Here is a 14,853-nt window from a genome sequence, read left to right on the forward strand (position 1 = left end):
AGTACACAACTCATAAAAGTCTGGATTTGATTAGTCTGATACGTGTAGAAGACATCAATAAAATAATGATATGCCAAGATAAAAATTCATTTAACAACCCGTTCTCGCTCATTCAAACTCAGACAAGCTGACATAGTATATTGAGCGAGGAGATCCGGGTGGAGAGTTGGGTACAAGAAACTGTTTGTGTCCCGTGTGAAGGGTTACCCAAGCCTAACCCGAACCCTCACCAAGTAAACCTAAAAACTAAATGAACCGAGATTAGAAGATTATTTTGAAAAGACACTATACACGTAACAAATGGAAACACGCAGTGGGTTATACATTCAAACCTGTTGCTAGATGGGTACACAGAGCATCATTTTATAATGTCTAGGGCCATTCACCAAGCTGCGGTATTGGGTGAGTTGGTAGTAAAAAAATTGTTGAATTTAAATATGTGGATCTGGAGCTTTGTGCGAATGTTACTTCTTTATCAAAGTGCCACGGCTAAAGGAAAGGATTTGAAAGGTGGCAGAGTTGCTTATGTCCAGTGGGGAAAGGCAGGCCAGATGTGGCTTTATGGTTTGCTGTTGGTTTGGATATGTGTTTGAGAGAGCATGAAAGACAGACAGACAGACACTCAGACAGACAGACAGACAGACAGACAGACAGAGGGATGGAAAGCAGAAACAGAGAGTGTGAGGGAGGGAGGTATGTCATGCTTGCCAAACCACTCCGCACGACTCTGATTTATTTGGCAACTGCTAGAAGGTGGTCTGAGTAAAAGAGGCCAGCTTCACCAGTGTCTGACCTCCGACCTCCTTCAACTTCTGAAATGAACTCAGCTGTCCTTACTAAATCTACACCCAGACAGGAAGGATGAGGCGAACACACACACACAGGCAAACATACCCACAAACACACAAAGACACACATGCTTGCACTTAGGCCACAGCAAACACATGTACAGGTATGTGTGCGTGTACGCACACACCCACACATGGAAATGCAGCATATGGACACGTTCAGATAAGTTGGAAAAAGACTTCACATGAAGAGAAGAGAAGAAATGAGAAGAGGAAATGCCAATGACAATGTGTATTTCACAGTGCTTAAACCGTTGGTACAAACACATCTGTGATTCTTCAATATTTTCCTATTCTCAAATTTGGAACTGTCTCAGACCACATAGGAAATTATGAATTATCAATGTGTCTTCTAAAATGTTGTTTGCCTGTCCCACACCTACTGACAGCGTGTGTCTCCCTCCTCTTGCTCCATGAGCAGGGGAGCTGGTCATGCTATTTGCCTGTGTGGCTGTGATACTAGTCAGTTTCTGCTTGTCCCGCTGTGTCTAGATGGTGTAAACCAGGGGTGTCAAACATACGGCCCGCGGGCCGGATCCGGCCCGCCAGGGTGTTCAATCAAAAAAAAAAGAAAAAAAAAAAAAGAAATTTACATTAATTTTTTTTTAAGAACAAAATGATCAGAGCTGGGATTCAAACCTCTGATCCTCTGCTTATAAGACAGACATGCACATAATTGATCCACAGTCGCAACTGATTTGAGCACTGATATTATTGTGTTGGAAGTCGTTCAACATGGATCACGTCATGAAAGTGGCGTCACAAACGTGTCACAAAGCGAGGGAGTCTGCAGAGGAGAGCCCAGGCAGACAAACAGAGGCCTGATGTCAGAATTTTGGGTCTTTATGTTTCTAGGTAATTGTTGAAAGACCTTAAAATAGAGTTTATCATCTAATAACCTTCACCAATGATTTAAACATAGAGAAACATTGTCGTTAATTATGCGTTATTATGCTGTGATTTTACTGGTCCGGTCCACTTGAGATCAAAATAGGCAGCATGTGGCCCCTTCACTAAAATGAGTTTGACACCCCTGATGTAAACCATCGTGTGGCGCATGCACATGAATTTGACTGGAATAGTATTGTCCGTAGATTGTCCAACATGCTATGGTCGGCTAATCTCTAGACTCCATTTTGTTTCCGTGACTCTGTGGCTGCAGCATGTTGTGTTTTCGTTGCCTATTTGCTGTCAAAATGGGTCGATCACACAGGGCAACACAAAATAACGTTCTGCACCGGAATGGAAATTGAAAAACATAGTGGCTGTAGCATTAATGTTGAATGAGCCAATATTTCAATTAAGACTGTTTCCCTAATCTGTGATGACATATCAAGACAATTTTATGGAAATATATATGTATATTATATCTTGACATGAAGACAACAACGTGGCTTACCTACCCAGCAGCTGCATTGTTCTAGACACCAAGGCCACTGGAGGAGTGGTTGATGACAGAAAATTTAACAGAACTATAAAATCACGGTTTCTAGGAAAGGCAAGCACATGTTTTTAGTGTTTCAATGCGAACACCTAAAATAAAATGTGTATTCATCTCCATTATAATACGATGGAGGCTGAAATCTCGAAGTTGGACATCTCAAAGCCTTCACAAATGAAACCAAAACTATCCGCAAGGATAGAAACTGCCAGAGGTAAATGAGAAAATATGTACATTTCTTAATTTAGGTGGAATGACTCACCTACTTTTATCCCTCATCCCTTATTCTCCCTTTTCCCCATACAGATGGTTCTGGGCTGTGACCTTGGACACACACACACACACACACACACACACACACACACACACACACACACACACGTCCATCTGCTTGCACTTAGACTCTCGTTCTTGCTCTCTAAATCTCTTCTCTTACTCTCTCTCCCCAGTTCTCATCTGTTCCTCCCTTTGTTGTCCTTATTGTTGTTTCCGTGCCTTTGAAACTTAAAAATATCCCACCCTGATTGTGTTCTGTACATTTTGTTACCATGGTGATTGCCATGTAGAGCAAGCAAAAGGAGGGAGTGTCTGTTCGAGTGTATGTACGCATGTATAATGTGTATTTGTGTGCCAGTAGCAGTGCTATCAGCCAAGCCCAGGGTCTAAAGCTATTTTCTAAGAAAACAACAACAAAAGAAGAAACACCCACCATCCTCTTTCTTTGGTTCCTCCTCCCCTTTTTCCCTTCTTCTTCTCATATTTCTCATTCTCCATCTTTTTTTCTGCTCCCTCCCCACTCTCCTTCATCCCTATCTTTCTCCACTGCCCCGTTCCTTTCTCTCTCTCACGTTTTTTTTGCCAGCCTTCAAACGCCCTCCATCGCCCTCCTCCGCCCCATCGCAACAGCAGAGAGAGGGAGCGAGGAGGAGAAAGACAGAGGGAGATTGACAGGAAGTGTCTCAGAAGGTCTTGTGGGAGTTTTACTGTATGTGGTGGTGATACTGAGTGAATGGCTGGACTCATCTGGCACGCACATTGCAGCCCACTGACGACATCAACATCTCAACTTCAAGGTGTCGGCTTTTTCCCCATCACCACCAGTGGTCCGAGAAAGCAACACACACAACACTGTGGATCTGGTTTTAATGAGGGGATACTCCTCTGCATGTGTTGCTGGCAGTCGTTCCTAACTTTTTGGCTTTTTCTGTCTCTTTATTTGTGTGATGGTGTATTTGTGATGAACGAGGATTGGCATTTCATGTTTCAATGACGTCTCTTATTGAAATATGTGCATGTGTGACTATTTGGCAATGCATTTGCACACATGGCTCAGTAAATGTGGACACGCATTCAGTGATGGATAGATATTTCAATGTGTGTCTATTCTTGTGTGTCATCAAATTAGATTCATGTTATTCTGCCAGATGACGTTACCGCCTGTTTGTGTATACGCAATTATGTTCATACGCAGTTCTCTGTGCGTTTATATACTATTAAAGTCATGCAAGATTTACTTGCTGCTGATCAAGGCTGCTGAGAGCAATAGGTTCTTTGAATCTAGGGGTGGTCCCCGTGTGAATCCACCACCCGGGGCTGATCAAGGCCACGCACGCAGCAAGAGAGGAGCAACCAAAAAGGCCTGGTGGGCCTGTTTATCTGACTGAGTCAGCTTGGAGGAAAAAGTGGATTTCTGCAGCCTATTACACTTAAGCGGGGATTACTGAAACCACAGAAAGATATTGATTGATACATTTCTTCCTGGTTTCAGCCTGTTAGGTGATAATATGCAACCTCAGGGAGTTATATGAGACGGATAACAAAGTGCTGAAACAGAGAGGAGAGAGGCATCTGCCAAAATACAGCATCTAATGTTAGTGCCCTGTGGCTTGGGTGTTTAGAACAACATGGGTCTCAAAACAATTTGACAATTTGAGTAATAATTCCTGAATAAGCCTTAATTTATTTCTCGAAATAACTTTACCTAAATGACTGTTTAAGTGTCTTCATCTGTTGAACTTCTCTTAACTCTTTTAAGTCTTAATACTGACAAGAGTGATACTTTGACAATAAATTAAATAAAGATAATTATTTACGTGTATGTGCGGCTTAAACCAAGTTCTCATTCCAGGTTATTTTTAATTTGTCCGATAGCTGCTTACCCTACACAATGTAATCTTGAAATTGTTGTGAAGCTACACGATTGCCTGGCAATGGGAGTCACACATGAAAAGGAATTTCTCCACAAGGATTCCCCCAGGGAGTATATAGTGTGAAGTGATACAGGAAATGACAATGTCATGCACAAGACCGGATTTTTTGTTCGAGCAAAACACAGAGCTTTCGTTGTCATGCTTGTTGTGAGATAATCATTTGTTTCCATCAAATAAATCGTGTTTTTCATTTAGCAAATAAACTTTTCACTTAAGTTGTTTCACTTCCTGCCTTCCTGTGTGTTTTCCTGACAGTCCTGAATGTCTGCTCTATCCAGATTTATTTCACCTGTCCCTCAGTAGCCCTGCACTCAACAGACCTTTGGGGCTTGTACTACAAACAAAGTTCAACTTACCCAGGGTGCATTTTCGTTATCACACTTAATTAACCCAAACAACCACGATCCTGCAATGCAGTCCTGCGATAGGGGTTGTCAACTTGTTATATCAGCCCAGGCTTTCGCAATCTGACAATGCGTTCACATGAAAGGAGTAGTGTTTGCAGCATATGACCAATCACAAAGATACAAACTCCAGGCTAAAATCAATAAAGTTGCAGCTGCCAAATTCAAAAATGCAGTGTGTTGTTTAGATGTATGCTTTAGTATTATAAATTGTAAAGTAACCCCGTTAAAACACACACCACCAGAATCTAATAATAATGGCCCTATTTAGTCAGTTTGGATGTCAACATTATTATTTGTGACAACCCTATGATACGAATGTTTACATACCACTTTGAATTATTACAGTTTATTTCTTTTTTTATTTGCTCTCAAGTCTGTTTTACACCTCTGGTGTTGCAGCTGAAAGAATAAGGAAAATAAGATATTGTGAGTGGGAAATTAGGGCTAAAGTTGTATGAACTATGCATTAGCTGCTAAACGCTCCACTGTGTTCACCAGCTCCTTTTAAACTTTCACCGGCTGCCCTTTGGTGTTGGGCAGCTACAGCAGCTTTTTTTTTTACAGCAGCATTTTTCACTGAAAACAGCTGCCTGTTGCTGCTGGAAACAAGGTTGATGTGAGCAGTGAGATTGAACCAAAACAGTAAAGTTGCGAGCCGTAACACGGAAACAATGACCTTAAAAACGTTAAAATGCTTCACAGATCCCACAGAAAAAATAATGGCCAGTACAGCTTTAAAAGAAAACGAAGAACAAGGTGTGAGAATAAAATAATACAAAATGTAGCCATGTCTTTTTGTAATGGTAAATGGGGTAGAGGGGGGAATGCAGCTCTCCCAGTTTGCTGGTCACATTTAAGACAGTGGAAGGTGAGTGTGCTACGCTAAGCTTCTTCCAGGAAGTCCTGTGTTCCTGTGGTTGGTAATTACCTCTCCTGGAAGCTGACTAGGGAGAAACAACGCACACACATAAACAGGCCATCACTCACACAAATACTATTCCTCAATCTACCAAGCAAAAAGCAGCAAAATGGATTTAAGACAGGAGCTTTCTCCGTAGATAACAAACTCCTGTTAGCAAGTGCTGCAGCCAAATAAAGCCTCCACCCTGAGTATATGTGCCTACAGCAGATGTAATGTATCCTCATTCTCCGCTTCTCAAATACGTTTAGAACTGTGCAGTCGTTGAGCCCTCAGGTCTGATAACTTCTGATACTGCCTCCCTCACCTTCCCAATCCCTTCAAACAAACTTGTTTTAATGAAAATACATTCCTGGGTTTGGCGGATTTAGCAGATTTTCTTCCTTCCACATCATTCTTTCTGTCCAGAACTTCTTTTTTGGGGGCGGGAGGAGGGATTGGGGAAGCTGAAGGAGCGGCAGTGGCATCAGCCCTTTTTAAGAAGTGCTGACGCCAGAGAGTTGAACATTTCTATGTGCATTCTAGGAATGAGGAATGCATCTCCAACTGGCTTTGAGAGAGCCAGAAAGAGGGGTTGAGGCAGGGAGTGGAGATGTAGTTAGAAAGGGTAGGTGGAGAGAAAGAGTGAGGTAGAAATGTAAGGAGACGGTGGTAGAAATAAGAAAATATTTTTTTAAGTTTTACTTGTATTGAGCAGAGCGTAAACCTGGTTTATTTTGGCTTAACATGGATTCAGAGCTTCTCTACAAGCAGGGTAGCAGGAAGTTTCTTATTTTGCATTATTTCTAATGGCCAGCAGGGGGCTGATTGTATAGAAGTCTTCTCACTTGATTTATTACCTCTGGAAACATTGCAACAATGTTTAGTCTTCTTCAATGCAGCACAATCCTCATTTAGTAAAACTATGGTCCCATTTTGAGTGTAGACAATAAGGCAGGTTATACTTTAGGGCATGGCTACCTTTTAATTTAAAGGTCATTACCATGTTCTTGTCTGGTCTTTCACACAGTGTTTTGTTGTGTCTTCATGAAAAGTTTATTTTAACATTTTGATTTCTCAAAAATGTGTTCAGGGTTCTGTTGAATTAAGCTCGACCCTCTTGTGACAAAAAAAGAAGGTGGCGCCAAGAAATATGTAGAAACCGTCACAGTGACTACGTCCTCTTTTTATATAGAGTCCATGGACTAAAATGATGTATTGAAGGTAGGTAAAAAATACAATAAATCCTTGTTTCGTCTTAGAAATTTGGCAGGTCATGCACAGATTATATCACAATTATCAAAAGGGTATAAGGGGTGACATATGGTGACAAAATGGTGGGGGCCGGATCAACACACAGACATTCCACACTACAGTAATCTACAGCAGATGATGCCTGACACACACATGTGCTCCGTGAGGACATTGGCTTTGATGGAAAGCATAACGACCACACAGCCATGATCCTGATTTCCTGCACACTGATTTACCATACGTCTGTGATGCATATATAATTACTGATATCATGGACTGTGGGTAAAGCCTTCCCTAAATATGCGTTAAAACAATGTAAAAGTATATTGTGGGGATTTTAATTTAAACACAGACAAATAAACCGTTACATCCGATGCCAACTGGCAACAATAAGCCTTCTGATCGGAGAATCTGAGGAGTGACAGCAGCTACGGAAGCAGCCACAAGTCGGACCAAACCACAGCTCTCTCACAGTACCTTAACCTCTACAAACTACATCTATCTATTCATCTATGCATGCATCAGCCCCTTGCCAAATCCTTAAAAACCTCATTGGCAGGGCTCTACATGTAGAAGTGATGACCTCCTACACAGCTATGAGCGGCGGTGGAATCTCTTCCTGAGGACTGTTGAGGAAAGACTGACAGGCCAGTGGTCTGTCAGCAACCACAGGCATGAGGATAAGACTGGGAGGTGTTATGGACCAGACCGGAAGCACTAATTGAAAGCAAAAGGTTTATGTAGAGCGGTGTCCTGTGGATGTAATATTACAAATCACTTAAAATTACATTACATTTCATTTTCCCAAATAAAGATATATTACAATATATTATTTGAACGTGAAAGAAATGCAATGATCAAATGAAGAGGTACATGCTTATAAGAGGCACTCGCAGTAAGCTTCATACATACACAAAAAAAACAACCTGCAATGAGTCTTATGGGGACTTTGTAATCGCACTAATAGAAAGGACGCTGAACCTTACTTCTTATCTATCGCTCTCTCGCTATTGACTGCGGCCCTTAGTGTCTGCCCAGAGACTGAAGAGTCCTCTGCTTCTCCAGCTGCCCCTTGTCATCCTTCAGCGTCCTTGAATCTCCAAGTCAGGCAGCTCTCGGCCCCCCGGGAGCCATGGGCACTGCCAGCTGGGCCACCTTGTAGACAGCTCTTTCCCATGGCTGGCCGCGGACGCCTCACTTTGAGCCCTGGAACAGACAGGAAGAACACATCACCCCTGAAGATAAGCATGGGAACATTTCATCATAGGGAGCACAGGTGACAATGGTGGTCGAAGACAGGTAGATATATTCTATTATTCACAGCCCAGCAAGGGCGTCAGATCTCCTTTGGGAAAGCTACAGAGGCTGGTGTCAGAGGTGACATCAAAAAGACAAGGGCCTGGTGACAGCCGCCGACTATGCTACCATCGAGGTAATTCTCCGGTGCCCCGGCAAGGTTCTCTACTCTGGAGGCATCAGTGGTATCAGGAAAGGTCACCAAGCAACACAGGTCAAAGCTTTGATCCAATCAGAGGAAAATCCAGCAGGTACGGGCGTTCGTGAGCGAGGGGTGGAGGGAAATAGTTGGCTGTCATTTTGTATTTCAGAGGCAAAAGGTAGCAGGCAACAGCAGCCCCATCATTATTTTATAAACAGCTTGCTTTAGATGCGTCAAAACTGAAACACAGGGTGAAAACAAAAATGGACCCATGATAACCATTATTATTAAACTGCATATTTTATGAGGCCCCATCCGATTAGAAAGTCAATTGGCGGTTATTTATTCACACAGGCAGTGAAAAGGCACTGAGAGAGTGACCCTCAAGCTCGACCTCGCACGCTTTGAACTTTTTCTCCTCACCCCCCCCCTCTCGTCTCAGCCCCCCTCCTTTTCTGCCTGCACTTGGTCCCCAGGAATGAATGCTTTGGTTCTGGTCGTCCAGCTGCATAAGTAAACCACATTACATTTTAGGAATGTAAATAGCAGAAAGTGCTTTTGTGAAAAATTCATTGGATGCTCCCGGCTGGACCACATAATTATTTAGAGAGCATATTTAAATACCTCTTAGGATTACGGAGGGAATGCACACAGTTTCCCTTTCAATGTCCTAACCGATCATTTGGTCTGGAGATACTGGAGATAGTAGTTCACAAAGACAAGAGTGGGAAACTATAGAAATGCTGCGCTACGGCAATGAACCGTGATGAGCGAGGTGATGTGTTCAATAACTGCTCTTTGAACCCAAACAAGCGCCAGTGTCAACTCCTGGAGTATCATCCACCTCCACAGAGAAAGGGCTCCCGGCTGACACAGCTGCAGACATGCTATAATATTGGGGCAATTGATACCATTCGTCATGGTTTTAAGACACAATTTGTCGGGACTGTTAGCAGAATGCAGCATCATCCCCTCATTGGCTAAACAGACACGTTAAGCTGGAAAACATACATGGGTTTGTGCATGTCAAATACGATTCCCGCCAAGATAACTTTGATACACCCATGATATGCTGAGCCGTGTATATTTTCACAAAGATCAAGTGTATACTCCACACTGCACACCGCATCTGCCATGTGTAGAAACGTTGCTGGGCTCAGATCAGCTGCCATCGCTCATCACTTGCTCCTCTCTGCGAACTTGGCACAGACAGGGCTGACTTCCTGTCTGTCTGGAAGATTGCCTGTCTCAGAGGGAAGAGGGGGACATGCATCTGCAATGACAGGACTACTCTGACTGTGTGTGAGTCTTTCTATTGTAAAATATGCAATGATTCTGCTTTGCCAAATACAATAACTCACAAACATCGAGCCAAATCTCCCCTTGTGTCCTTCTCATGTCCTCTAGTATATAGTCTGTTGCAATGCAGACTAACAAAGGTACACACTCCGAATCCCCCTCCCCATGATCAAATGCACAATACTGACAACCAAACATCTCCTCAGCCAACACACAACATCCCCAAAGGTAGGCTGATATGATATAAGTGAGTATGTGGATAGCTGTGATCTCCTTCTCTGTCAAACATCAGTGTCTCCTTCCAAGACAAAAGATTGGTGACAAGACATAAAAACACACTCAAACAATAAACGGTGTTATTGAGGAGGTGATTGAGGAATAATAATTAATGACGAGCATGCAGCAGGACAAAGATACTCTCCAAAGACTAGCCTGCTGTCCCCAAGGGACATAATGAGGCTTCAATTAACTGACAGGCGGATGCATTAGAATTTCTATCATGGGCCTTGCTGGGCTACTGAGATGCAGGATACAATGCTTTGAAAACCAGTGTGGTTTCCCCATCAAACACGTCCTCTAGGTCCTTTGATCTGCTGGGTGGTATGTGTCCTTGGAGATACGTGTCTACTTCCTCAAAGCTCTTTGTTGCCAGCACCTCATTTTCCTGCTCTGAGTTTTAGTGCTACAGCAACAGCAGGTTCAGCTGCATTCATTCTCAGACAAAAGAAAGAGTACATCCACATCATGTGACACCAGGTGATTTAAAACACGCATGATGAATACACCAGTATGCTGCTCATGAATACAGGTGTTATGACCATCTCAGGACTGAATGTACAATTGCTACTTGTATGTATTTTTTTTTAAAGATATAAACAAATGCAAACTCTCTTTTAAACAAGCACTATTTAAATACAAACAGAGTTTGCAAAAGTATACTAGTCCTTTGCTAATAGCACTAACCTAACTCGGAACTGAATGGTTGCCCACAGCTCGGATTTCAATTTTGCAATTCGTGGAAGTCTGACGTTGTCCCCTTTTCTGTCAGGTGTAGAAACAATGCCCCATCTTAGTATGGAGGACAAAGAATAGAAATGTCATCTTTCTTTATAGCTGGATTGCTGCCATGAAAATGTGTATGATGCAATCCTAAATAAACTTAAAGACCTGACAACTCTTACATCAACATATTTCTCCAGTCTTTGTGAATGATGTTAACTACAGCTTTTGCATACAATAAACTCCACGGTACGGACACTACTTGGGGTATTTAGTTTCAACTAAATAAAACAACCCCAAACAAAATTACAATTTGTACTAATCATGCAACCATCGGGAGAAACCTCCTGGTTGCAAAAAAAGTCTGCCTGTCCACATGTCTGACAAGAAAATGACCCTACTTTTTACTTGATTTATTAGCTCAGAAAACATTATCAACATAAGCTGGTACCAATCACTAGTTTGAAGTCTTCTTTAATACAACATGATGTCTATTGATAAATTATGAGCAAAATAGACAATAAAGCAGCGTACACTTTAGGGATGGCTAACTTATGATTGACAGGCTGTTACCATGCACTAGGCAATATATTTTGAGGATAACTCAACAAATTCAGTTTCTCTTAACAAGGTCTACTCATTTTGTGAAAATTATGCATATCTCTTATATGGCCCTGGAAAGACAAAATATCAAAACCTGGAAAAAATATTCAGGGACGATCTAATTAAAGACACTAGTTGCACTTTAAGAAATGTAACATGCAACGTTATTTGAAGCTTGACCTATTTTAAGGGCTCAACTGCAAAATTCTATAGGTTAAACCTTTTTTTGCCCCCAAAATTTCCCCCAAATTATGTAGGGAGGCAATAGTAATAATTACTGCAACATTGCATCAGAGTACGTCTGTATTGGATAATGTAGCTGTGCATCGATTATATGTAACTGGCACCATTTTCATTTTTTTTCTGTAATTCACTAAAAAATGAGAAATACTAAAAACGTTTTAGTAAAAGCAACAAGAAAATCCACTGAAAGTGCAGGTAGAAAGTCCACGGCCCGCTACTGTAGTGTAGTTACCTGCTTTGTAGGATGGCCATGCGTTGCGGACAGTGCTTTATCATACACTACATTGCGTAACTCATACAAGTGTACGTATTTATTGTAAAACCGCCCTGCTACGATCAACTGTCAAGAGTGATAGCTTACGGGGCAAAAGCCAAGTGGCCTCCTCTGCCAGAAACCCCCATCATGATCACTGACGTCAGCAGGCGTTCTCACCAGCCGGCTCTCCCTTGAACTGCTGGGTCCGTTTCCTGTTAGGCCCTGACACAATATGCACGAACGCTCCATCTCGCAGCGCTGCCTCCCTGTGAAGTGGTGTTCAGGTTACATTCCTCCCAGCTAAAGCCCTTGGCCCTCCCCAGCCACAGCAGATCTGTAAACTGTTTACACTTCACTTCCCACACCTGGAAGAGGGCCAAAGCAAACCTGGAACGAGGCCCACAAGAAGGAACTAACAGACAGGCCCTTAGATTTCAGCAGGAGAGGAGTGATTGTGTCTTGGGCTGGAGAGGAGTATTGACTCACCACCAACACTAAAACCACCCCACTCTCCTTTTCTCTCTCCTAAAGGGAGGTAGAAGAGGAAGTTTGAACTGGAAACAGGTTCATGTGTTTCCCACACAACTAAGATGAAGTTCAGAGCTCTCATCTCATAGACATCTCCTCAAGTCTTCTCGTGAGAGTTAATACAGTTACTAAACACAAGTTAGATGTTGATGCTTCATTCATGCTTGCTTGATTTATTTATACAATGCCTTGAAGTCGAACAGGTATGCTTTTAAAATGGTGATCATTTCTTCTCTATTTCTTAATGTAAATATTGTTTAGAAATCGCAGTTGCAAATCCGCCACTGATGCATACGTCACTGCTCGGGTCCCAGCGAGGATATCTTAGCTCACTTGTGCTCAGGCCACACACCACTGCCATGTCAGTTGTCACGCACTCCACGCTTCTTGTGAATGGAAGTTCAATCTCTGACATATTCTGCAAGCATGATGTAAGTTTAAGACAGAAAGAAATCCTCTGTTTCCCTGGTGCTCACAGTGAAGCTCTAAGAACGTGGAAAACAAATGAAAGAATGAGGGAGGACCCGCTGTACACGATCTCGATAAAAATAAAAAAAAATATGAATCACTTAGTGTAAAAGGGCCAAGGGAATTCAGAGAGTATGGCACAGATATACACTGCAGGCAAACACTTATATAGTGACTAGATTATGGAAAGATACTATGCAAAAGTGTGCAATGTGAATACCAATTATTATGTTTGATGATTATATTTTCTTCTGAAATTATGCAAGCGAGGGAGAGGATGGACAATTAGAGCAAGACCTACATTTTCTGCTATATTGTTAATTAAAGCTTCCATGTAGAGACCGTCTTCTACAAAATCCAATGTGACCCGTTACCAGGCAGTGAGGGCAGGGAATACATCCAGATGAAGTTGACAAAGCCATGCTACATAACTAAAATTTAAAAAAAACAAAAACATCAACCCCGTTTACAGTAAAAGCATGGCCCAGCCAATTAATTGCCCCTGTGACCAATTTGTAAGTGACGTTTGCAAAGAAAGGCATTTTCTAAGACTGGAATTAGGAGAGGGTGACAGAGGGTGAGATAGAGCAAGAGAGAGAGCGAGAGATAGTAAGCCCATAGCCTCAAACTAGCATGTCCTACAGTGACATGTATATTGAATACCAATCAGAGGCATAGGGCTTGCACGCCCCAGCGCAACACTCATTTCCAATGCACACACTGTAGCTCAATCAGTAGGGCCCTGGCGAATAAAAAGGGATTGCTCGCCTGGTTCTCTGAATATTAGCTAATGCCACATTTGCAAGTCTTCAAGAGCAAAGGGAGAGTGGGTGAGTGTGTGGTGGGGTAGGGAGGAGATATGGAGAGATAGAGAAAGACAAGGCTATGAGAAGTGAAAGATAAAGATAGAAACCGAATAAAAGCAAGAGAAGGAGAGAAAAGTACAAAAAATTAACATTAAAACTGGGCTCTGTTTGGGGACTGTAGGAAAAAAAAAGATTATTTCTTGCAATAAAAAAAATGGTGAATGGCTTTGTAGTGCACAAGTGATGGAAGTGATGCCTGGATGGGGATTACGCTCTTTTCATCATAAAGCCCCATCTGGTATACTAGCAAGACCACGTCTGTCCAGGCCGCTCGCCCTTTAAAGTGTCGGCTTGGGTTACACATCAATCCAGTCCAATTGCAGCTGTGCCTGGAAAAAAGGCAGTGCAACACATACATGGCGAAGCACACGCTAACATGCAAACACATTTGCACAAATTAAATGATCATCAATTACAAAAATGTGTACACATGCAAAATAGACAGATGGATGAAGACTGAAGGATGAACAGACAGATATCGCTCGCACGCACACACACACGCGCACACACACACACACACACACACACACCCACACAAAGAAACAATGGTAAAACACAAAAAGGACAGTTCTGTTTTTGAAGCAGCCTATTTCTAACTTGAAAGAGTCGACTATAATTAAAACCAATGGGCAGCAATGCGAGATAAATTAATAGCAGAGCATTCACCAGACCCCTCCTCATCTTTTAACTTTACCACTGGGCCGGTGTCTGACAGATGTTCCAGCTCTATTTCATGTGTGTGCATGCCAATGTGTGTGCGTACATTTCTGTGAGCCTGTGTGTCTGCACTGACTGGCAGGACCTTATCATTTGTCGTTCCCTTCCACTCTCTCTGTGGAGATCCATCATGGCCACTTATACATAAACCCTCACTCATGGGCTCGGATTTCTATTTGAAGCAGTTTTGCTTTTACTACAGTGGCTGCATAAGCAAAACATGAAGCACGTGGTACAGAAACGGCACAGTAAGATATGCTGTACTACATTATGGGAAAGCATTTGGTGTGATGGTAGCATACCTACTGTAGAGTTATAGTATCAAGGGATCTAATTAAAATACATACAGTATGTTCAGTCTTCTGAACGAACAAATTT

General features: G+C 42.3%; 2 protein-coding genes across 4 annotated transcripts in view; both read right to left on the reverse strand.

The window, feature by feature from the left end:
- The window catches only part of ccdc40 (coiled-coil domain 40 molecular ruler complex subunit), a 313,416-nt gene that overhangs the window by 142,851 nt on the left and 155,712 nt on the right, over window positions 1–14,853 (reverse strand). The gene's annotated exons all lie outside the window — the stretch shown is intronic.
- Window positions 1–14,853, reverse strand: part of LOC137793007 (axin-2-like) — a 71,860-nt gene that overhangs the window by 51,887 nt on the left and 5,120 nt on the right. For all 3 annotated transcript variants that reach the window (XM_068588891.1, XM_068588890.1, XM_068588892.1), the window contains exon 2: window positions 8,045–8,264. The gene's annotated coding sequence lies outside the window, so the exon portion shown is untranslated. The remainder of the gene's footprint in view (window positions 1–8,044; window positions 8,265–14,853) is intronic.

The sequence above is a fragment of the Clinocottus analis genome, unplaced genomic scaffold (genome assembly GCF_023055335.1).
Source record: "Clinocottus analis isolate CAN_PGR_092001 unplaced genomic scaffold, fCliAna1.0.p SCAF_22, whole genome shotgun sequence".
NCBI lineage: Eukaryota > Metazoa > Chordata > Actinopteri > Perciformes > Cottidae > Clinocottus > Clinocottus analis.